This window comes from Microcaecilia unicolor, chromosome 2, assembly GCF_901765095.1.
Source record: "Microcaecilia unicolor chromosome 2, aMicUni1.1, whole genome shotgun sequence".
NCBI classification, from domain to species: Eukaryota; Metazoa; Chordata; class Amphibia; order Gymnophiona; family Siphonopidae; genus Microcaecilia; species Microcaecilia unicolor.
In genome coordinates, this window is record NC_044032.1 from 411,424,778 (window position 1) to 411,448,001 (window position 23,224).

Sequence of the window (23,224 nt, forward strand, 5' to 3'; positions counted from 1 at the left end):
GAAGTATTTAAAATACATTTTGTGCACACAACATTTTTTAAGGGCATTCTAATGAACAAAGGGGTCCTTTTACTAAGCTGTGACAAAAAGTACCCTAGGGGCCCTTTTACTAAGCAGCGGTAAAAAAAAAAGCCACGCGCTAGCGGTGGTGACTGTTCCGCGTGAAGTCCCTTTTACTGCAGTGAATAAAAAGGCTGAAATAATAAGTAAGATTGCACTTATTGCATGGCCATGCAGGGGAGAGCACTTACCACCACCCATTAAGGTAGCAGTAAGGGCTCCCACACTAGCCTGGCGGTAACTGGGCAGCACGCGGTGCTGTCCTATTACTACCGGGTCACTGCTGCGTTAAAAAATAGGAACTTATTTTCCCTAGCACCGGAAATGGCACTCACTAGGGGTGGAACTACCACCAGCGCCTGTGTTGGGTCGGCGGGAGTTCCAGATTGCTGCACTGTATGCCATTTTAAGCTGCGTGAGGTGCACATTAGCACCTAATGCACTTTAGTAAAAGGGTCTCAGAATATGCACTTCCTGAATGTTTTGGGGATTCATCACGTATACTGATACTGAAGACACAAGATAACGATATCTGCCTCTCATAGTACAAGGCATAGGTAAATTTTGTGCCAAGAAACTAATCTATTTCAAAAGGCTAGCATAAGATTAGTAAGTAGCCTACAGATAAATTATTGTAGCGTACCTTCATGTCATTTTTAACCTGAAATGATAGGGGGGGGGGGAGGGTTCTGATTGTTTTCCCTGGTGTCATCAATAGTGTGCCCTATGGGTCAACGCTGCACACTGTATATCAACAGACACAGTATTGCAGAATATAGTACACTAATGACAATATTGCCCCAAAATGAAACCATTAAAAAAAAGACTGAACAAAACAAAAAGTACCATAAATGACACATTAAACTAAGGGTCCCTTTTAGAAACTATTTACATGTGTTAAAAATGCTAATGCACCCATACCATAGCGCCTCGTAGTAAACATAAGTGTATTGTGTAAATTAATGTGCGTAAATTCTAAGGAACATAGCTGAAAAGGGGGCATGGCAATGAGCGTGGAATGCACAGGTTGTGGGCAGATCTAAAATCTATGCACATTGTGAATCATGCGGATGGGCACTCAGCATACTTTATAAATTGCGCTGAAATTTAGGCATTTTAGGCATGATATATAGAATGTAGCCCTATGTGTGCATAACCTTGCACAAAAATATTCAAAATAAATATTCTTGCTCTCTCTCTTGTTTGTTTTCCAACATTCTGCCTTGCTGATGCAGCAGGTGAGCTCTGTGTGTGCCTTAGAGATTTCTATTTTTGTCGTATCCAATGGCTCTCACCGTCTGTCGAATGAAAACATGAAGTCTGAATCACAGTGAGAAGGCAATACATATCTTTTTTTCAGACCTTGTTTCTATGTTTGATCAGCGGCAAAGGCTGCTCTCTTTGTATTGTGAAGCTAAGTACCTACAGTAGAAGAGATGTTCTCCATTGATCATCCCTTCTTAATGAACAGATGTTACTTTGCTTCACTGGTGATTGGGAATTGGGGAAGAGGGTTAGGGATTCGTAAATGTACATTTGAAAATCAAATGAATGTGGGCTGTTTTCCTTCCCTGTGTCCCAAAAATTATATTGTATGTAGACATGAGCATTTGACATTCATTAGCACTCATTCGGCTCCTTAATGCACTTTTAGAAATTTAACTATAGCCACATTAGTCAAAGCATGCTCTGTGCTGTTTAGAGTAAGGCTGCCAACTGGATTCAGATTTGAAGGACAGGCTTGATCAACTCCTGGGTTTACCCTAGTGCACTTACACCAAGTTTTCCTTGGCGTAACTGCCCATAACCAACTTTAGGGAATGTAATGGGGAGATAAGAACTGCAAGTCTCTGCATATAATGGGGTAAACCTAGAACTGGATCAGTCCTGTTCTGTGAACCTAGATCTAATTGGCAGCCTTAGTATACAGCTTTCTGTGACGGGTTTGGCTATTTGCCATCGTTGTTAATTTTAGAGGGAAATGTATATTTATGGTTCCCTCTAGTCATCTGTTCCCGACACAGCCTGATTTAGGTAAAATGTGGCCTTGTTGGATATTTTTTTTTAATCTCTTCTGTTTTTAATAAATTGAATACTGCTTTCACCACCTTGGTGTATTTGGTCTGCTCTTAAGTACATGTGTACATAAGTGTTGACATACTGGGACAGACTGAAGGTCCATCAAGCCCAGCATCCTGTTTCCAACAGTGGTCAATCCAGGCTACAAGTACCTTACAAGATCCCAATAAAGGACAATACATTTTACGCTACTTATCCTAGAAATAAGCAGTGGATTTTCCCCAAGCCTATCTTAATAATGGCTTATGGACCTTTCTCATGGGAGTAGTTTGGTCATTTCATCTGCGGGGGGGGGGGGGGGGGGGGGGGGAGTTGGCTTATTAGCATATTAATTTGCAAACATACATATTCATTATGTTTCTCCAAAAACCACACACCCCAGACTAAAACACTGAATATGAAGCCAGTATATCAAAGCAATGAAGGGGTTTTTTTTTCTTTTAACTGAAATGAGCCAGCACCAAGGGAAATTTCTCTTATTATCCTCCTCACATTCACACAAATTAGCAAGGAGAGAATGCACTTTCTCTAGGCCTGACACAGCACCATCTCTGTTCGCATTTTCCAAATCCCAGCTCTTTCTCCTTCCTTATCAGCAACTCTCCATACCATGCCACATAGATAGAAAAAATACCCCACCACCACCACCAAAAACTGGAACAATCTGGACTGTTGCACATTCCTATACAGACACTACATGCTAGCAGAATCCTTCACCTAAGTTGCACATGCAGAACATGGACAGATCCCTCACACATAGGGTTACCATATTTTGTCTACCAAAAAGGAGAACACATGCCCCGCCCCCACCACACACCCCGCCCGCCACTTTCACACCCACCCCACCCCGTCACACCCTCGCTCCGCCCCCTGTCACATTTTCTCCTCCCCGTCACATAACCCCTTCACCCCTCACTCCCCATCAACCCCCTCCCCTTACCTTATTACAACCCTGGTGGTCTAGTGACCTCTTCAGGGCAGGAAATAGCCCCCTCTTTCCTGCCCGGAGCGCTGCTCTGCATGCATCCTTCCTGTTGCTGATCCTCAGTGCCGATTCAAAATGGTCGCCGAGAGTTGAAGTCTCGCGAGGTCACTTCAACTTTTGGCGGCCATTTTTAATCGGCGCCAAGGATCAGCAACAGGAAGGATGCATGCAGGGCAGCGCTCCGGGCAGGAAAGAGGGGGCTCTTTCCTGTCCCGAACGCGGAAGAGGTCACTAGACCACCAGGGCACTAGTAAGTAAGGGGAGGGGAGGCTAGCAATCTGCCTGTTTGTCCGGATTTCTAGACAAACGGGCAGGCTGGCAAAACCCGCCCGGTTGCCCGGACCTGCCCTCAAAAAGAGGACATATCCAGGTAAATCCGGACATATGGTAACCCTACTCACACAATACAAAATAGAGAAAAGAGGGAGAGTAGTGGAAGGATCTTCCAACATAGGACATTACCATGCAGGAAATTGCCAATAAAGACTCTTGAGCAATTACCTGTGTGTTAGTGTCCTATATTGGAAGACCCTTCCACTACTCTCCCTCTTTTCCCTTCTAGACTATTCATAGTGGTCATCTATTCCTCCACCTCAGTTGGTTTTTATCACTATACAAAACAGGGAACCGTAGAAAAACTGAAATAGAGATCTCCCTCAAGAAAGCCATCCTCTGTAAGCAGTGTAAACACTGGTACAAGAGAAACAGAAATGTATTCTCTCCTGCACTCTGGAAAATACAAAAATAGAAAAGGTGTAAATTTCACAAAGCAGGCACATCTCAGTCCTTAAAACATATTAAATAAAAATATTTATTTTCTACTTTTGTTGTCCGAGCACTTTATTTTTCTGATTGGGCTGGTCCCAGTCTCTTTGCCACTTCTCACATGTCAGTCTTCTCTAGATTGTTTTCCATGCTAGCATTTCCATTTCTTCTCTCTCCTCTTGGCTTCTTCCTTTCCTTCTCTACATCTGTCTGGCAGTGACTTTTCATTTCATGTCCCCCCCTTATTTGTGTTTATCCCCTTTTCTCTCACCTTAGTTTCTGTTTCACTTCTCATCTACCTACTAACTTTTACCATTGCTCCATCTGTCTCTCACTTAATATCCAGTCTCCTAAACCCAATATCTTTCACCCACTTCCTTAGCCCCCACTCCCATCCTATTAGCCCTCATCTACCCTCCACTGGATCTCATCACCCAATCAGTCCCCAGCTCTATCCTTGTTTCTCTTTCATGCCCTTCCTTCCTCTCCCCCTTGCAAGGTCCAATGTCACTCACCTATCCTCTCTCCAAGGTAGGGCTCTCCCTCCCTCCCTCCCTCCCTCCCTCCCTCCCTCCAAGGTACAGGCTCCCCCTCCCTCCCTCTAAGGTACAGGCTCTCCTTCCCACCTTCCAAGGTAGGGCTCTCCCTCCTTCCCTTCTTTCTTCCTTCCAAGGTCCGATGTCACTTTCCCTCCCTCTCCCCTTCCACAAAGTCGGGTGTTGCTTTCCCTCCCTACCACCCCGCCCCCCCCCACAAAGTCCAGTGTCGCTTTCCCTCCCTCTCTTCCTCCCCACAAGGTCCTGTGTCACTTTCCCCTCCCTTCCCCTCCCAAGTTCGGTGTTGCTCTCCAAATCTTCCACCCCCCACAGGGTCGGTGTCACTCTCCCTCTCTCTCGCCCTCCTTTCCCACAAGGTCCGGTGTCACCCACCCTCCCTCCTTCCCAAGAAGTCTGGTGTTGCTCACCCTCCCTCCTGCCCCCAAGCAGCTGCCGCTGCCGGGTCCTGTGTCACACTCTCTTTCCCCCCGCAAGATCCAGTGTCACTCCTCCACCTCTCTGCTATGCTCCCACTGCAGCATTTCCATCTTCTGGGTTGCCGGCAGAATTAGCAATGTAAGCACGCTACCTTCGCACATCCGGAAGCCTTCTCTCTGCAGCAAGCAACCTGCATAAGAGGAAACAGGAAGTTGCAATAGAGAAGGCTTCCGGGCCAAACAAAGGCAGCATGCTTACATTGCTAACACTTTGGCCGTCCAGAAGATGGATGGAAAGGCTGCAGCAAGAGCAGAGTGGTGAGGTGGAGGAGTGACACCGAAGCCTGCAGGAAGGAGTTGAAAAGAGAGAGAGAGATGCCACCATGCAAGTCATTTGGGTGGGGCAAAGGGCAATGCCCCCTCACCCCACCAAACTATGCCCATGACTTTTCTTTTAGTAAGCTATCCAAACCTTTTTTAAACCCTGTTAAAATAACTGCTTTTACTACATTCTATGCCAACGAATTCCAGAGTTTAATTACACGTTGAGTGAAAAATAATTTATTTGATTTGTTTTAAATTTACTACTTTGTAGCTTCACTCTGTGTCCCCTAGTCCTAGGAGTTTTGGAAAGAGTAAACAAGTGATTCATGTCTACCCGTTCCACTCCACTCATTATTTTATGGACCTCTATCATATCTCCCCTCAGCCGTCTTTTCTCCAAGCTAAAGAGCCCTAGCTGCTTTAGCCTTTCCTTGGGAAGCTGTCCTATCATCTATCATTTTCATTGCTCTTCTCTGTATCTTTTCTAATTCCACTATATCTTTTTTGATATGCGGTGACCAGACTTGCACACAGTATTTGAGGTCTGGTCGCACCATGGAGCAATACAAAAGCATTATAATGTTTTCATTTTTGTTTTCCATTCCTTTTTTGGTTGGTCACTCTTAATGTGGAATCTTGCATCATGTAACTATAGTTTGGGTTCCTCTTTCCCACATGCATCAATTTGCACTTGCTCACATTAAACATCATCTGCCATTTGTATGCCCAGTCTTGTGAGGTTTTCTTGTAATTTTTCATGTTACATTTGTACCCTGTGCATTCCCATTCATGGCAGGCTCAAGGTGGCTTACATGGGGCAATGGAGGGTTAAGTGACTTGCCCAGAGTCACAAGGAGCTGCCTGTGCCTGAAGTGGGAATTGAACTCAGTTCCTCAGGGTCAAAGTCCACCACCCTAACCATTAGACCACTCCTCCACTCCGTTCCACAATCCTCTTGTGATTTAACAACTTGGAATAATTTTATGTCATCAGCAAATTTAATTACCTCAGTAGTTACTCCCATCTCTAGATCATTTATAAATATGCTAAAAAGCAGCGGTCCCAGCACAGACCCCTGGGAAACCCTACTGTCTACCCTTCTCCATTGCAAATACTGACCATTTAACCTTACTCTCTGTTTTCTATCTTTTAACCAGTTTTTAATCTACAATAGAACACTTCCTCCTACTCATGACTCTCCAATTTTCTCTGGAGTCTTTCATGAGGTACTTTGACAAATACTTTTTGAAAATCCAGATAAACAATATCAACCGTCTCACCTTTATCCATGTGTCTGAACTGATTGCTGCATTCTTGTGTATATTACAATCTTTTCTATACATTTATGGAGTTCCTTTCATTCTTTTAAATTTATTTTACACATTGTAAACATCCTTGACATGTCTGCATACCAGCTGGTATATTAAGCCTGAATAAATGATACATGAGAACATGTCCCCAAATTTCAGTTTAGCATTAATGTGATATAACATGCCATCCAGTCATTGATGTGGTCCAATGGTCCATGAGTTCCTCTCTGTCCACTCCACTTAGAGTCCCTTAGTCTTACACTTGAACAGAAACCTCTTTCACCAGAAAAAAAGCAGTTATTACCTCGGCTTAACCCCTTGATCTGTACTTACTTCTGTTCTTAATATCTGGGAATGTTCCCTGGGAGAGGGCCCCAGCCTAATCTGGTTGCAATAAGTTCATCCCCTTCAGTCCACTCAGAGGTCTAGTATAGTCTAAAATTGAATAAGAAAGAAAGAAAGAAAGAAAGAAAGAAAGAAAGAAAGAAAGAAAGATGTTTAAGAGGATGTAATAAGTCATCAAATAACAACTGGATCAGACCCAAGATGAGCCTGCCCAGCTGCCAAACATACAGAAAATACTTACCTGATAGAAATTGTCCAAGGTTCTTCTGGACCTTGATGCCTGAAAATAAAAGTTAACACAAAGAGTTATTAAAAGTTAAAGTGCCAAAGTTAGCAAGAAAATAAGTTAAAGAAATTGTTCTGTAACACTTAGATGACAGTTATTGGTGATCTGTGGTTCCATGATGAAAATAGTATAGATTTCCAGCATGTATTCCAGTGTTAAAAGCTGAAAACAAGTGCACTTTATTCATTTCATCTAGAATAAAAGTTACAGTAGTTTTTATGAGAAATCCAGCTGAATTTTTAAATAGTTTTTAAAGCTAACATTGTTAACTATTATGACATTTATCTTTTACTACTGTTTTTAAAGCTATTTATGTGAAGCATTTGACATTTTCAATGTTTACATTCATTTAACATCTAAAAAAATATATACAATAAAACAACCTAATAACTATTGTAACATCTGTATGGTTCTTTGGCTAACAAAATCCAATTAGTTTATATTTCCTTCTCATTTAGAACAGTGAGAACATGGTCAGAGAATTGTACATCATTGCACTGGTAATGGCTTTTGGTCTACACTAACTCTGGTAGTTGTAAAACCATTGGCTAATACTTGTAACAGTGGCACAGTGAAGTTTACACTACAAAAGTATGGATGAAAGTGCCATTTCCACAAAGCTTCCTCTTTTCTCTACCCCCCCCCCCCCCCCCTATATTGCAGCTGCTTTAATACTGGATTTTACATAGAAGGCTACTCTTCCTGCCATCTCTGTCCTTTCTGAATTGGTTATAGCCAGATACAGTGATGTACCATTCATGAGACTCATTGAACCATGTCTCCATAATGGCCACAATGTGCAAGTCCGTGTCAACCATTAGAGCTTCAAGATCAGGAATTTGATTAGCTAAACTATGAGCATTCATGCTCGTAGACTTCCACCAATAGTTAGATGGTTTGCTTATATTTTATAAAGTTTTTGTTTTGGTCACCTCCTCCTTGTTTGTTGACGAAGAGGCTCATTTTCAAAGCACATAGACATACAAATTTTCATAGGTTACTATGGAACTTTGTAAGTCTAAGTGCATTGAAAATGAGCCCCATTGTCTCTTATTATTATTTTTACTACTATGATTTTAATGCTGGGGTGATTTTCTGATATTATTTAATTTCATCTACCTCCTCTCCCCTAGTTTAAATACCAGGCCACGTATTGATTGAAATTTTCAGTTAGGATCTTATTGCTTGCCACAGAAATATGAAGTCCATCATTACACTATAGCCTGCTGTTCTTCTATTGTCCAGCACCTATATATCTTAAATTTTCTTGTTTACACCATGTGAGGAGCCAAGTGTTGAAGCAGGTTGTGTGTTTCAGCTTGTCATCTCTGCTACCATTAACAGGTAGGACCTCTGAAAATGCTACAGTACCAAGTTTCCAAGTTTATTAAAGATTTGCTATCCCACCCATAACAACAAATACCTTTGCAGCTTACAATTCTAAATTAGAGGAAGAAAATAAGGAGGAGAACAAAGAAACACAAGTCGAGGTAAAGCAGTAGAGGAAGGGGAAAAACAGAACTACATTAATTGATAGAATGAGCATAGCTGGGATAGAGAAGGAGGGCAATATTACTGAAATGACCCACAGGCTCAGAACCAGGGCAGTTTAGGTGTGTAGAAAAGCATCATCCAAAAGGAATGTTTTTAAGTCTGATTTATATTTTGCCAGGGAAGTTTGTTACCCAATCTGCAAGAGCAGGGCATGCCATAGAGTAGGTCCCACAACTGAGAAAATGGTTTCTCATGAAGTGTCATATCTAATATGAAGAATTGAAGGTATAACCAAAAGGTATTGCTGTGCGTAGAAAGCAGCACTAGCAGAGCTACAAGGAGTTAGAAGATGAGACAGAAATAATGGTAATCCAATATTTGTACTCTTAAAAACAAGGAGGAGAATTTTATACGTGACTCTGTATGTAACTGGTAGCCAGTGAGCATTTTTAAGAAGAGGGGTGACATGATCAAATTTTCTAGAGCAAGAGATCAGTTTAATGGAGGTATTTTGGATTAATTGCATGTGATGTAGATCTTTTTACCTTAGGGCTCTGTTTACTAAGCCACGATGTAGGCGTGATAGCATTTTTAGCTCATGCTAATGCTAGAGACTCCCTTATATTCCTATGGGTGTCTCTAGTACTAGCACATGCTAATTTTTAGCACACACTAAAAATGTTAGCACACCTTAGACCCTTATAGAGTGAGTTACAGTAGTCTAACTGTGAGAGAACACGAGAATGTACCAGTATGTTAAGAGCTGGAGAATGTACTAGAGATTTGAGAGAGTGGATCAGGTGGAGTTTGAAGAAACAGCACCGAGTGAGAGAAGAAAGATGAGTCTGGAAATTTAAAGCCTGGTCAAGTAAAATACCGAACAGTTTTAGGGAGGGGACCAGAGAGATCTGAATATCACAGAGCAACAGTGGTGTGGAGAAAGAGACAGAGTAGAAGCTTCTGAAAATAAAAATGCTTTGGACTTCTCAAAGTTAAGTTTCAGTTTGTTCTCATTAAGCCAGGTGGTTACTTGTGAGAATTTAAAGAGAATGTATTTCAAGAAGTTTGGATAGATCTAAAGGCATCAGAATCTGGTTATCATCCGCATATATGAAACCTGTAAGACCTATATACTGTAAAAGAAGAGGTGGTGCCAAAAAACTGTTAGAGTTGGAGCAATGATGGAGCCCTGAGCGACTCCACAAGACAGTAGGTAGAGCCTAGAAGTTGAACCCTGAAAGTTAACCAAACATTTCCTAGAGGATAGGTATGAAGTGAACCAGTCCAGTACTTGGCTTGTCACTCAATATTGTGGAGACATTGCAGAAGGACAGTGTGATCTATGAGGTCAAATGCAGCCAAAAGATCAAGATAAAAGAGGTAGATTGATCCAATGGTATCAAATAAAGGTAGTAACTCCTATCAATGAGGTTTCTGTGTTGTAATGCTGCCTAAACCCTTTCTGATTGGGGTTGAGCACATGGGTTTTATCAATAAAGTCAGTAAGCTGGGAGTGGACAATACTTTCAGTAAATTTGGCAATAAAAGACAGATTAGAGATGGAATGATAACTTGACCAAGAGGAAGATGGACATAATACAGCAGTTTTCCATTTGCTAGGGACCTGTGCCTGAGAAAAGCTAGTTGTTACCAAATGACGGATGTAAGGGCTCAGAATAGTGGAGTAGCATTTAAAAATAGAGGAAGGAATGGGGTCATGTAGAGTTGTGGTAGGCTTAAGTGCCGTGGTAACTGCTGAAACAGATGGAATATTAAAGTTGTTCAAAGCGGTACCAAGGGTACTAGGAGAAGAAGGGAGAAGGGAGGGAATGTACTGTTGTGAGATTGCAGGGAAAGAATTACATAGAGACTGGATTTTATCAGAGAAGAAATCACCTAGCGCTTGAGTGTGGGGGGGGGGGAGGGTTTGAGTGAGCATCTGCATGGTGAGTGATCGTATGATAGAGTAAAGCACAGAAGAATTAGGAACTAATTTAGGGAGTAAAGCAAATATTAGGAGTAAGTGGGAGTAGAATATTGTCTACAGTATGACCTGGGGTATGTGTGCTGAAATGTATAGATTGGGTAAGATTAAGGTCAGAAATAAGTTTGCTGAGAATGGTGACGTTAAGTCATCAGGATGAATAATAAAGTCCGCCAGAACAATCAAATTAGGGTTCTGAAGGCAACACTAAATAAGAGTTTGTTGTAAGAGCTGAAATGAGAGGTGGATGAAAGAGTAAGAGAACACTAAAAGAAGGGTAGGTCATAAGGTGAAAGGCAAGGAGTTCTAGTACAGAGTGGGAAGTAGATGGTAAAGTTTTAAGCCTGAGATGGGCAGAGTAAATTGCTACCAGATCTCTATGGTTTTGATGATTATGAACCAAAAAAAAAGTAGCCTGGGGGAAATGCTAGGACCAGATAAGAGAGGTCAGCATCTGTATGCCATGTTTCAACTAGGCAGAGAATGTCTCTGTGTAGTGAGACAATGAGGTCCTTAATGAGAGGATGTTTGGAGCACCACATGGGGGGGGGGGGGGGGCTGGAAGCTGCAGATTTCTGGGTCACAGCAGCCTAGGAGAGAGAAGGCACACAAACAGTAACAAGGTGAGCATGCAAGACAGACAGATAGCAGAGACAGCAGATAAGCAGCAAAGCCAAAGTAACAGTACATACATGGCTAAGAGTATTTGCAGTTATACAGTACTAACTCTGAGGTCATTTCCCGGTAGGTGGAGGCTGGAAGCTGTTGGCTGCCTCATGCATGGCAGCCTAGGGGAGAAGAGGCACACAAGCAGTCCTGAGGTGAGCTCTGAGGTCATTTCCGGGTAGGTGTGGGCTGATAGCTGCAGGCTGCCACGTTCGCGGCAGCCTAGGAGAGAGGAGTCCAAAGATGAGTCTCCTAGACAGACAGATAGCAGAGACAACAGATAAGCAGCAAAGCCAAAGTAACAGTAGACTAACTGCCTGATATTTAGCCAGTGGCAGTCAGCATTTTTTTAAACAGTGATCGTCGCTGGCTACATTAGCCCCAGATATCCAGTGTCAGGCAATGTGCCATCAAAGGCACTGAATATCCATGGCTAATGTACCCACTACTAACCGCTGGACCTTTTTCCATATGTACTACGAGGCTACATGACTCATCATGGCAGCCATTTTGAAGATGCTGCCGCTAAAGGCAAGAGCGAGTAGGGTTTGCTCTTGCCTCCACCGTCCCCACTGAACCATCATGGATAGGAGGTAGGCCCAGAAGAGGCTATGGAGATGTTCTGGGGGAAGGGGGTTGTCAATATTGTGAGCTGGGGGGACTGCCTGGAAGGAGGGGACCGTCTCAGGGAGACAGGGGGGTTGGGAAAGGGGATATAGAAAAAAAAAACTATTATGTGGGTCATAGCCAATATGCAGTGTTGGAGGTCCATAGTAACATACATAGTAACATAGTAGATGACGGCAGAAAAAGACCTGCACAGTCCATCCAGTCTGCCCAACAAGATAACTCATATTTGCTGCTTTTTGTGTATACCCTATTTTGATTTGTACCTATGCTCTTCAGGGCACAGACCGTATAAGTCTGCCCTGCACTATCCCCGCCTCCCAACCACCAGCCCCACCTCCCAACCACCGGCTCTGGCACAGACCGTATAAGTCTGCCCAGCACTATCCTCACCACCCCAGCCCTGCCTCTCAACCCCGGATCTGGCACAGACCGTACAAGTCTGCCCAGCCCTATCCCCGCCTCCCAACCACCAGCCCCGCCTCCCGATCTTGACTAAGCTCCTGAGGATCCATTCCTTCGGCACAGGATTCCTTTATGCTTATCCCACGCATGTTTGAATTCCGTTACCGTTTTCATTTCCACCACCTCCCGCGGGAGGGCATTCCAAGCATCCACTACTCTCTCTGTGAAAAAATACTTCTCGACATTTTTCTTGAGTCTGCCCCCCTTCAATCTCATTTCATGTCCTCTCATTCTACCACCTTCCCATCTCCGGAAAAGATTCGTTTGCGGATTAATACCTTTCAAATATTTGAACGTCTGTATCATATCCCCCCCGTTTCTCCTTTCCTCCAGAGTATACATGTTTAGTTCACATAGCTAACCTGTACTAGTTAGGACAGCTTTTGAGCTGTCCTAATTTGGCTGGGTTAACTATGCAGGCCCAGGCACTGAATATTGCTGACACTTGCATAATCACCAGCTCCTCCCCAATATTGTACCTTGTACTGCCCCTAATCTGCCTACTTTCTAAATGGGCAGTCAGAGATGATATTCAATAGCACTGCCCAGTTTAGTGCTGCTGAATATTGGCGGATGTGCGACTTCAAGTGATTTAAGCAGGTAGGATCCCCTCCTGCCCACTTAAATCACTTTGAATATCAGGTGATAAGGGTTTAAGTCTCTCTCTCCAAATCTGGAAGTCAATTTGTACTGCAGGCCATTTATTCCCAGATGGATAATAATATCAATATTAAAATCCTTACTTTCTTCTATGATGTCACTAAAAATTTGACCTGTGCTCCTCAGTGGCGATCCTAGGTTGGCTGCCAGCCGGGGCGGATCGCCGCTGCGCACTCCCCCCCCCCCCCGGGTGCAGCGGCGTCTGTCTCCCCAGGGTGCAGCACGGCACACACCCCCCCGGCGCAATGACATCCCCATCCCCGGCACATCATGTCCCCCCCCCCCCGGGTGCATTCTTGGCTGCTGGAGGGTGCAGAGAGCAGCCGCGCGCCTGTCAGCTCCACTGGCTCCCTGCTCATATTGAATCCTGGAGTAGACTCCTTTTAGTACAGCTATTTCTTCCCTCAGTTGAGACAAGTCTTTTTTTTTAAAGCATAGCAGTAGAAACAGATAGGGTACACTTTAAGTCTCCAAGTGTATTCTCTTTGAATTAAGACACAACGTCTATGGCATTGAATAATAGTCAGTTTGACTTCCCCTAGCCCAAGTGGCCTGAATTTCATTTTAGCAGCGTGAAAAAAAAACAACACATACTGCAGATTGAATATCTCTAAATACCTGACCATTTGCCTGATATAGACCTTTATATAACAATGAGAACATTAGAGAGAAAGAAACTTATTTGAAGGGGATAGGCTATTGATTAGGCAGACTATTTAGAAAAAGCCACCCCTGGTGGGGAGAGAGGTTAGGGGCAGGGTGGATGGATTTTTATTTCTTTATTAAAAGTCAGTATAGGAAATACAGAGACCAGATACTTTTTGCAGTTCAATATCTAAAATATAGCATTTTATCAATAGATTGGAGTGGAGAAGAGGAAAAACAAGAATAGAACTGTCTTGTTGAAAAACAAAGGAAAGCATAGGATTAAAAAAAAAGAAGACAATATGTTCATTTGTCATGCCGGGAATCACTGGAGCGGTTTAGTATAAAGGGCCCTAGATTACTACTATTTATGCACATTCTTGCCACCGAAGACTAAATTAAAACATGTATCTGGATAGTTAGCATTGATATCCAAGTATAAAAAAACAAGCAGTAAAAAAAAACAAACAAACAAAAAACGCTGACTGCCGTGGGCTGAATATTGATCCATGTGATTTTTACGAGTTACCCAAACAAATGTTTTCAATACAAATCCCAGAAAGAATAATAGCCACATATATGTATTAGTAGTAGGGTTAGTGTAACCTGGTGTACACAGTGCTTTACAGGAAAATATAATCAGCAAATGCAATCTAGTCTAGACTGACAAGACACATGAGGAAAAAACAAATACAAGGCTTTGTGCTAAGGCAGCAAGGTACTTGCCTTTCAGTTAGAGATTGTTTAACGTAACTGAGCAAAACTGTGAGAAATCAGGGCAATTTATGAAAGAAAACCAGGCCTTGGCATGAGTGGTTGAAGGAAGGGAGAGAGGGAGGGATGTGTAGACTTGGGTAGCTTTCTTCTGCAAAATTCAGCATGAAATCCCCCCCCCCCAGCCCAAATGGCCTGAATTTCATTTTAGCAGCATGAACCCCCCCCCCCCCCCCCCAAAAAAAAAAAAAAAAAAAAAAAAAACACACACTGCAGATTGAATCTCTCCAAATATCTGACCATTTGCCTGACTCATCATTTTTACAGATAAGATGGGAGATGCTCCTTATTGGTTTACAGCATTTGCATAATTGAAAGGAAAGCAAAGTTTCCATTTTGGAATGACTAAATTGGGAGGTAAAGTGAATGATGAAGAAAAATAGAGTGAAACATTTTCTAGGACGTGGCTCATTAGAGCTCCTGAACTGGTAGATTGAAAACGGCATTCAGCACAAATTACATAGAGTCAAGATTTAAAGGTTGTGTAGCTGATGGATGCAGAGGTGCTAAATAGTAGCTTGACATAACATATTTGAAGCCTTTGCAGGAAAGTTATTTTACTAATCACAAGGCCTGATGTACTAAAGGTTTTTTTCTTTTCTCATTTTGTGTCTATGAGAAAACTAACTTACAGATATTGAAAGCAAGTTAACCAGCCGGGAATGGCTGCCAATCGGTTAACTCGCATCTCGGCAGATCAGTCATTTTCAGTGGCATTTAAGTGGTTATCACCGGTGACAATGCTTGGCAAGGGCCCAAAAAAAAAAAGCCAGTGAGATTGGGGGCATTCCAGGGGCTTGACCAGTTAAGTTCCGATATTCAAAACTTAACTTTTCAGGCTTAATAGGCAAATAAGACTGCATAAAAGGCAGGCCTATCTTTGTCCACTAAGCCATGGCCAGTTAAGTTTGAATATTGTCTTAACGAGTCATGTGCTAGTCGGCATGAAAAAATGTAGATATTCAATGCAGGTTGCTGGAAATGATCTGGCAGTAAATATCAAGGTTGAACGCCGGCAGTGGGCAGTCAAAGTACTGCCTGCTGCTGGTGGAATATTGGGCATTTAGTGTTTACAAGTGGTGTGAAGACGTCCTCAGGAAAACGTGGGCGCCCCGTTCGATTATGCCCCTCAAGGCATACTAGAGTGATCACTGGAATATGAATTTTGATTTCCCTGCTTCACAAGAAGAAACCAACAACAATGGAAGAACAAAAGACCCTCATGCAGGTCAAGCAAGCAGGCAACACACAGCGAAACATGGAGGTAACAAAAGTGGAGTGCAAACAGTCAAATCAAATGCACAGCAAAAAACAAAAAAAGCATGTGCATTTGATGTGACTTTTTGTTTACACTGCAGTTTTGTTACCTTTGTGTTTTGGTGTTTTGTTTTCATACACCATAGAGTGCTGAGGAGATACTAATTCCACACTACAGGGACTCCTGAGTTAGGCCTTTGTGGCCGAAACACAATTTGTGTCGAGTCCACTACATTCTTTGAATAAACTATTGGTTTGACATAACCGAGACCTTTGGACGTTTTGCATTGACATCATCTGTGTGGATCACATTCACTGTGTGTTGCTTGCTTCCCTGCTTCACAACTCATTTTTTGAACTACTCATGATAGATGGGGAAATTTTCATATCAACCCATATACCTTCAAAGTATCTGGGTATTTTTTATTCATGATCATTGCACCCATTCTCAAAGGGAAAGCCCAAGCATACATTCCCATTAAAAAATGTCCAACAATTATTCAGAGATTTACACATACATGTGCATTCCTGCATGTATTTTAGAAAAAAGCTATATATTATGAAATACAGTTCCAAAATATTATGGAAATTGCACACATCCCAACCTGGATTCTTATAGTCTGTCTAAAATGAGTCTTCATATATATATTGACAGCACGGCTGCACTTACTGCATCCTATTTAAGTAACTGTACCCATGCTATCTGCATCAGCAACCATGCACAGCTTATACCCATTCTCTATCTATAACCTGCCCATTTCCTAAAGCATATATACTTCATATTATGACAGATAAATCTTCACATATCAACCTAAAGTAGACCTCAACGGTAACTCATTTCACATAGGAATCACGTCCTATGAATTACTAGCTTCATCATCAGCCTTACTCAATTTTAGTTCAAATCTATTTTTTTATGTGTGTGTGTATGTGTATTTATATGAATTATATTTTTATCATTTCTACAAAACTGTAAAAACTTATTTACAACTTTCACAGAGAGACCAGCAACCAAAATGAATCATGTTTCGCCAGTTGAACTGCATTAGGGTATGCTCCTCTGGCTCTGACAGGCAGTGCCATTTTGAAAAATGTAGAGGAATGTTAATAAATAAATGTGTAAACTTTTGTATAAATGACAAAAATAGAATTCATATAAATGTACAAAAATAATAATAATAAAATAGATTTGAATAAAAGTTGAAAAAGACCAATGACAAAGCTGGTAAATCATAGGACGTGATTCCTACGTGAAATGATTTACCACTGAGGTGTACTTTAGGTTGATATATGAAGATTTATCTGTAATACCATGAACTGAGAGAAAGGGAAAAGATATTGATCAACACTGAATATTATTAGTATATCAATGATTAGCTCTTGCTGGAAGGGTTTACTACTTTATTTATTTTAAACATTTATTTATTACTTATAACCTAGGCTGTTTACAAAAATAACACACATAATAAAAACTAAAAAAACAATTGCATTCTACACCTCACAAACAAACTACTGTGTATAGTGCTGTTCATTAGATTATGCACAGATTGTTCCTACATAAAAACTTTCACAAACAACTGTGTTTTCAGCAAATCCTTGAACTGACCCACACTGCTGCACAATCGAAGTTGTCTAGGAAGGGCATACCATAATTGAATCCCCGCAATGGAAAAAGCAGACAAATCCACATCAGCATAATAAACATTAGTTACTGTATCCAAAGGTAAGCACATTGCATGTTTTGATTGCAAAGACCGTTGTGGACAATTTACACGAACAGATTGAGCAAAGTAAAATGGAGTCCCTAAATATAATGCTTGATGAATTTATAAGAAATTTGAAAAAGCACAGGGAGCCAGGGTAATAGTTTCAGCACAGGTGTTATATGCCTGAACTTTGAAATACCAGCAACAATTCTAGCTGCTGTATTTTGCACTAACTGCAATGCTCTGCACCACTACATGATAGCCTGAGGTACAGAGCATAACAGTAATCTACTCTAGAAAGCACCGTGCTTTGTAATACACTCCTGAAGTCAAAATTGAGGCAACATGGAGGGGCATAATCGAACGTCGCCGGCCAAATAGATCGCTGGCGATCTATGTTGGCGGCGGCGCTACAGCTGGCTGGAACCGTATTATCGAAAAAGATGGCCGGCCATCTTTTTTTTTTCGATAATACGGTTTAGCCCGGCCAAATGCCTTGGAGTTCGCCGGGTTGGAGATGGCCAGGTTTGTTTTTCAGCGATAATGGAAAGTTATGTTGGCCATCTCAAACCCCGGCCAAATTCAAGGCATCTGGCTGTGGGAGAAGCCAGCATTTTAGTGCACTGGCCCCCCTGACATACCAGGACACCAACCAGCCACCCTAGGGGTCATTGCGGTGGACTTCAGAAAAGCTCCCACGTGCATAGCTCCCTTACTTTGGGAGCTGAGCCCCCCAACCCCCCCCCCAAACCTACTACCCACAAATGTACTGCACCCACTAAATTTGCTCCAGGGACCTGCATACAGCCTCTAGGACTTATTGCTGCTGTATAACTTTGGCACACCAGTTCACACCTGAAGACTAATCTCTCTTAAAAAGTCCTTTCTTGAAATAAGCACGTTTACTCACAGTTAACTGCAGATCAGAGGTTGTGCCCCACTGGCAAAGAGTCCCCTGGTACTAAGATTAGCAGTAGGTCAGAGCTGGCACAATGGTGTACAACGCCCTCTTTCAGCACCATTCAAGGTAAGAACTACATTCTCTAACGTGGGTAACACAGGAAAGGGAACTAAAACTGGCTTACAAAAATGGCCACTACCGCATGGACTACAACAGGAAACAAAACAGGGCACACTCTGACCCAGTTAGCAAGGGGGGGGGGGGGGGAAACACCATGGGAGTAGAGCCCAGTACCCTACACCCAACACAATGCATTGGTAATGTGACTCTGCAGGGCACCTAACAGAAAAGGTGTCACACTCACCCGAGAGCCACATCACAACCAGGGAAAGGCTGTCGGAGGATACAACACATTCTGCTGTCATGGAGGTGGGTACGGCATTTGAGGCTGGCATACAGGCTGGCAAAAAAGGTTTTTAGTTTTATTTTTTTAGTATGGAAGGGGGTTGGTGACCACTGGGGGAGTATGGGGAGGTCATCCCCCATTCCCGCCAGTGGTCATCTGGTCAGTTGGGGCACCTTTTTGAGACTTGGTCGTGAAAATAAAAGGACCAAGTAAACCCGGCGAAATACTGCTTAACGCCGCTTTTTTTTTTTCATTATTGGCGAAAGCCGGCCATCTGGTAGCCACGCCCATGCCCGCCCATGTCCCACCTTCGCTAATCTACCGACATGCCCCCATTGTGGAACTGTGTCTGTGAAGTGGAGAGAGAACAGTGATGCAACTGATGTTTTGAAGAGAAAAATATACATATATACAGTGGTGGAAATAAGTATTTGATCCCTTGCTGATTTTGTAAGTTTGCCCACTGACAAAGACATGAGCAGCCCATAATTGAAGGGTAGGTTATTGGTAACAGTGAGAGATAGCACATCACAAATTAAATCCGGAAAATCACATTGTGGAAAGTATATGAATTTATTTGCATTCTGCAGAGGGAAATAAGTATTTGATCCCCCACCAACCAGTAAGAGATCTGGCCCCTACAGACCAGGTAGATGCTCCAAATCAACTCGTTACCTGCATGACAGACAGCTGTCGGCAATGGTCACCTGTATGAAAGACACCTGTCCACAGACTCAGTGAATCAGTCAGACTCTAACCTCTACAAAATGGCCAAGAGCAAGGAGCTGTCTAAGGATGTCAGGGACAAGATCATACACCTGCACAAGGCTGGAATGGGCTACAAAACCATCAGTAAGACGCTGGGCGAGAAGGAGACAACTGTTGGTGCCATAGTAAGAAAATGGAAGAAGTACAAAATGACTGTCAATCGACAAAGATCTGGGGCTCCATGCAAAATCTCACCTCGTGGGGTATCCTTGATGATGAGGAAGGTTAGAAATCAGCCTACAACTACAAGGGGGAACTTGTCAATGATCTCAAGGCAGCTGGGACCACTGTCACCACGAAAACCATTGGTAACACATTACGACATAACGGATTGCAATCCTGCAGTGCCCGCAAGGTCCCCCTGCTCCGGAAGGCACATGTGACGGCCCGTCTGAAGTTTGCCAGTGAACACCTGGATGATGCCGAGAGTGATTGGGAGAAGGTGCTGTGGTCAGATGAGACAAAAATTGAGCTCTTTGGCATGAACTCAACTCGCCGTGTTTGGAGGAAGAGAAATGCTGCCTATGACCCAAAGAACACCGTCCCCACTGTCAAGCATGGAGGTGGAAATGTTATGTTTTGGGGGTGTTTCTCTGCTAAGGGCACAGGACTACTTCACCGCATCAATGGGAGAATGGATGGGGCCATGTACCGTACAATTCTGAGTGACAACCTCCTTCCCTCTGCCAGGGCCTTAAAAATGGGTCGTGGCTGGGTCTTCCAGCACGACAATGACCCAAAACATACAGCCAAGGCAACAAAGGAGTGGCTCAGGAAGAAGCACATTAGGGTCATGGAGTGGCCTAGCCAGTCACCAGACCTTAATCCCATTGAAAACTTATGGAGGGAGCTGAAGCTGCGAGTTTCCAAGCGACAGCCCAGAACTCTTAATGATTTAGAGATGATCTGCAAAGAGGAGTGGACCAAAATTCCTCCTGACATGTGTGCAAACCTCATCATCAACTACAGAAGACGTCTGACCGCTGTGCTTGCCAACAAGGGTTTTGCCACCAAGTATTAGGTCTTGTTTGCCAGAGGGATTAAATACTTATTTCCCTCTGCAGAATGCAAATAAATTCATATACTTTCCACAATGTGATTTTCCGGATTTAATTTGTGATGTGCTATCTCTCACTGTTACCAATAACCTACCCTTCAATTATGGGCTGCTCATGTCTTTGTCAGTGGGCAAACTTACAAAATCAGCAAGGGATCAAATACTTATTTCCACCACTGTAGCTGGAGTATGTAATATAACCAATTGAAAAATAATATATGAGAATAGTGAGTGTCAAGAGTGATTTAAGGAAATGTAGAGGGGCATTTTCGAAAGAAACGTCCAAGTTGCGATTTGGACATCCTTGCAAAATGGCGAAATCCAGGGGCAGGGAAACCCGTATTTTCAAAACAAAATGGACGTTCATCTTTCATTTCAAAAATACAGTCAGAGACGTCCAAACCTTAAATTTTGATGTCCCTAGATTTGGACGTCTCTAGACATGGACGTTTCTGACTTTTGACGATTTTCGACACCAAAGACGTCCATTTCAAAAACGTCCAAATGCAAGCCATTTAGGCATGGGAGGAGCCAGAATTTGTAGTGCACTGGTCCCCCTGACATGCCAGGACACCAACCGGGCACTCTAGGGGGCACTGCAGTGGACTTCATAAAATGCTCCCAGGAATATAGTTCCCTTACCTTGTGTGCTGAGCCCCCCAACCCCCCAAAAAACCCACTACTCTCAACTGTACACCACTAACATAGCCCTTACGGGTGAAGGGGGACACCTATATATGGGTACAGTGAGTTTGTGGTGGGTTGTGGTGAACTTGCTATTTCCTCCACAAATGTAACAGGTAGGGGGGTATGGGCCTGGGTCCGCCTGTCTGAAGAACACTGCAGTACCCACTAAAACTGCTCCAGGGACCCATAAGCGCTGTCATGGACCTAAGTATGACATCTGAGGCTGGCACAACATATTTTGAAAGATATTTTTTGAGGGTGGGAGGGGGTTAGTGACCACTGGGGGAGTAACGGGAGGTCATCTCCAATTCTATCCGGTGGTCATCTGGTCATTTCAGGCACCTTTTTGTGCCTTATTTCTAATAAAAACACGTCCAGGTGAAAACGTCCAAGTGTTTGTCAGGGATGTCCTTCTTTTTTTCTACTATAGGTCAAAGACGTCCAAGTCCCACCTTTGCTACTCCCCCAAATGTCCCCTTGAACTTTGGACGTCCTTGCGACGGACTGCAGTTGGAGATGTCCAAAATTGGGTTTCGATTATACTGATATGGACGTCCCTGGGAGAAGGACGTCCATCTTCCGATTTATGTTGAAAAATGGACGTCCTTCTCTTTAAAAAATGAGTCCAATAGTGCATCAACAAAATAGTCACAGCACTAAAAAAAAGGCGCCAAAGAAAGCGTGTTTAAAATTCCAGGGAATGCAGTCTGTGAACGGAACTTGTGTATATAGTTGTTTCTTTAAAAAATTGTTAGGAGAAGATATGAAAACATAGATGAAATGAAGGATTCTATAAACATCTATGAAAATAAATTTGAAAAGTGCTAGAAAGCTTGATGTGAAAGGCAGTGCATGCAAAGGATTGTGGGTGGCAGTGAACAGAAACAATGGAGATACTGTAAATGAACACAAGGAACCAAACTAATACCACCGTGCTCAAAATTAAAACTAAAGTCTGTATAGTGCTTAGCCTCAACAATACAGTAGCACTGAAAAACAATGGCCGTACAAACGGCGAAAGTCAGTGATGCACAATATTGCAAAAAAAGAGGGGTAAATGAAAGTCGGATGGATTAAATAACAGAGCCAACGTATGCATGAAGTTGGTTCATGAATAATAAAAGTGTGATGTGTAAAAAAGAGTGGAAGAAAGGACAGATTAAGTATGTGTATTTAATCAGGTGAAGAGTATGGAAGAGTAAAAAGAGAGGAATGTATTTGTGACTGATTTATTTAGAGGGAATTATGTCTTAAAATTTTTTTTTGTAAAGGATGTGTCTCATATATATATATATATATATATATATATATATATATATATATATAATTCAGTAGTTTTGAATAGTTTGATATATAAATCTAGGTGAGGAAACTGCAAATTATGATATGATGGGGTTACATGTTTCTACATCTAGAAAAAAATAAATAGTATGGGGTCGCTGCCTGTCCAGTATGTTGGGGTTTCAAAAGAAATGTGTGCATGGATAAAAAGATGATGTGCAGGTGTGGAGAAAATATGAGTTTGAAGAAAAGAGATCTAAGCGAGCTGAAAATATATGATGTGTGAAAGTGCCTGCTAAGAAGCTTTGTTTATGTAATGCAAAAGATGAATGCTCAGCTATGGTGAGGAAAAAAGGTACAAAGCCATAACCCAATGATGTACCATGATTGATGTAGCGGTGTAGATAGTGTGAGGATGACAGCATGTTCATAACTGTGGAGCTCTGAAAGAGATGATTGGTGACAGATCCCATTTTGACAGCTGAATTTCTTAAAATTTTAGATAGTAAAAATTTAAATTGCAATGTGTATATAGAGGGGCATAATCAAACAGGGCGCCCAAGTTTTCCTGAGGACGTCTTCGCAGGACATCCCCGCAAAGGGGCGGGGAAACCCGTACTATCGAAACAAGACGGGCGTCCATCTTTCATTTCGATAATACGGTCGGGACGCCCAAATCTCAACATTTAGGTCGACCTTAGAGATGGTCGTCCCCGATT